Here is a 2735-nt window from a genome sequence, read left to right on the forward strand (position 1 = left end):
GGATAATCAATTTTGGAAATAAAGATATCAATTCCTAAAGATTAGGAATGAACATTGCTACTGTGTTATAGATTGTTTACTTCTATAACAACTATATAGCCATGTGGGGAAAAAGATGAGGCTTAAACCTTACCTCATTCCATATATAAATATTAACTTGAGATAGATCGCAGACCTAAAATAAAAGCTAAGACTAGGAAGCTTCTATCTATAAAAGAAAAATATTATAAATTGAACTTCATAAAAATAAAAAAAATATAGTGCTCATGAAAAGATGCTGTTAAGAAAACGAATAGCTTTTGGCCAGAACCACCATCTTCCAGTAATTTGCCAAAATGACCAACACAAAGGGAACAAAGAGAGGCACCTGCTATATGTTCTCTAGGCCTTTTAGAAAACCTGGAGTTTTTCCTTTGGCCACATACATGTGAACCTGCAAGAAAAGTGATATTTTCGACACCTAGGGAATTGTCACTGTGCAAAAAGGAATACCCCACTAATGTTATCATGGAAAAACTGGAAGAGTCTACAGTGTTACCCAGCATGCATTTGGCATTGTTATAAACAAACAAGTTAAGGGCAAGAATCTTGCCAAGAGAATAAATGTACGTATTGAGCATATTCAGCTCTCTAAGAGCTGAGACAACTTCCTGAAATGTGTGAAGGAAAATTATCAAAAAAAGAAGGAAGCCAAAGAGAAAGGTACTTGGGTTCAACTGAAGCACCAGCCTGCTCCACCCAGAGCAGCACACTTTGTGACAACGAATGGAAAGGAGCCTGAACTGGTGGAGCCCACTCTCTGTGAATTCATGGCATGATAGGTATAAAAAAATAAAAGACCTCTAATGGAGTAGGTGTCCCCTCCCTCAAAGAAATATTTAAAGGAAACTAAGTGTCCTAATTCATTGGGTGATGTCTTTACTATTCAGATTTAGTGTTTTTTCCTGCTGAAAGATGTGAAGTGGTTTATTATGCATCTATTGCATTACAGTTAAGCTCAGGGAAAGTTGATTACTCATAACTGCATCATAAATAGCTATTTTTTAAGGATCAGGAACTTGCCTTTGAAGCCTGCTACTTAAAAATAGATCGTTTAAAGTGCCCTGTTCTTTGTGAGTTACATTTGTTTCCACCTTTCATGGAACACGACTTAGAAAATAATAGCATTTGTTATAATTTGGAACTAGAATACCTTTTTTATTTCAAGCAAGGGTAGACATTTATATAGCAGTTAATATGTTGTATGGCATTCTAAGCACTTTACATAATTTACTCAAAAATCTTGGCATAAGTACTGTTTTGCCCACTTTACATAAAGAAGCTGTGGCACAGTTAACTTGCCCAAGGTTACAGGTGCACAAAGATTCAAGGCCAGACAGTCTGGCTTCATAATCAGGTCCCAGCCACTAGTATCATATTGCCTCATCTTAAATGGGAGCATTTTAAAGGTACTTTGTATAGTTTGAGTACATTTAGGTTATTCAGTTGCTTCCTGGATATATTTTACTTAGACATGGCACACATCTTAAATTCGACATAGTCAAAAGGAACTGATCACATTCTATCCTAGCTGCCTTCAGTTTACAGTGATAGTTGTAGCTATAGAATCCATTTATTTGAAATAAAAACTTCGACATCTTGTAAAATAAAAATGAAAATGAATAGACAAGGCACTGAACATATATACACGCTTATATACACCAATGACTAATATATAAAATTGGTAAACATATTTTAGAATATATAAATAGAACATATGTATCGAGAATATGTAAATATATAAATAGCTCCTAAAATCAACAACAAAAATAAAAATAACAGAAGACAATTTGGTGGTTTCTTTAAAAGCTAAACACACTCTTACCATACTGTCCAACAATTGCATTTCTTGGTATTCACTGAAATGAGCTGAAAATTTATGTCCAAATAAATGTTTATAGCAGCTTTATTTGTAATTGTCAAAACTTGGAAACATCCAAGATGTCCTTAAAAAGGTGAATGGATAAAATCTGGTACTTCCGGACAATGGAATATTATTCAGCAAGAAAAAGAAATGAGCTATGAAACCACCAAAAGACAAGGTAGAACATAAAATGCCTATTACTAAGTGAAAAGGGCTACTCTGAAAAGTCTACATACTGTATGATTTCTACTACATGACATTCTAGAAAAGGTAAAATCAAGGAGACAGTAAAAAGATCAGTGGTTGCTAGAAGTGGGGTGTGGGGTAGGGATGAACAGACAGAAAACACAGGATTTTTAGGGAGTGAAACTATTCTATATGGTAGTATAACGATGGACACATGGACAGATACATTTCTTAATACCTATAGAATGTGCAAAAATCTTGAACAAACTAATTTGCAGAAGAAGACATAGGAATGGTTAATAAGTATATAAAAAGGTGCATAACATCATTAGTATAAGGAAAATACATAAGATAATATTTTATACTCATTCAAGTGACTGATTTTTTTTTAAATTGATAATTCCAAATAATGTTGAGTATGTGAAATGACTGGAATTTCACATTCATACACTGCTAGTAGGAATGTAAAATGGTACAGCCACTCTAGAGAACTGTTTGGTAATTCATTATCCAGTTAAACATGTATCTACACTATGACCCAGCAATTCTGTTCCTAGAATAAAATCATATGTTCGCAAAAGGTTTCTACTAGACTGCTCATAGAGCCTTGGAAACAACCCAAACGTTTATCAATAGAAGAATGGAT

At 33.9% G+C, this 2735-nt stretch overlaps 1 pseudogene; it reads left to right on the top strand.

Annotated features, from left to right (window-relative positions):
- Nucleotides 1-313: 313 nt before the first annotated feature.
- LOC111731322 lies at nucleotides 314-847 on the top strand (annotated as a pseudogene).
- The last annotated feature ends 1888 nt before the right edge of the window (nucleotides 848-2735 follow it).

The sequence above is a fragment of the Pteropus vampyrus genome, unplaced genomic scaffold (assembly GCF_000151845.1).
Source record: "Pteropus vampyrus isolate Shadow unplaced genomic scaffold, Pvam_2.0 Scaffold362, whole genome shotgun sequence".
Lineage (NCBI taxonomy): Eukaryota > Metazoa > Chordata > Mammalia > Chiroptera > Pteropodidae > Pteropus > Pteropus vampyrus.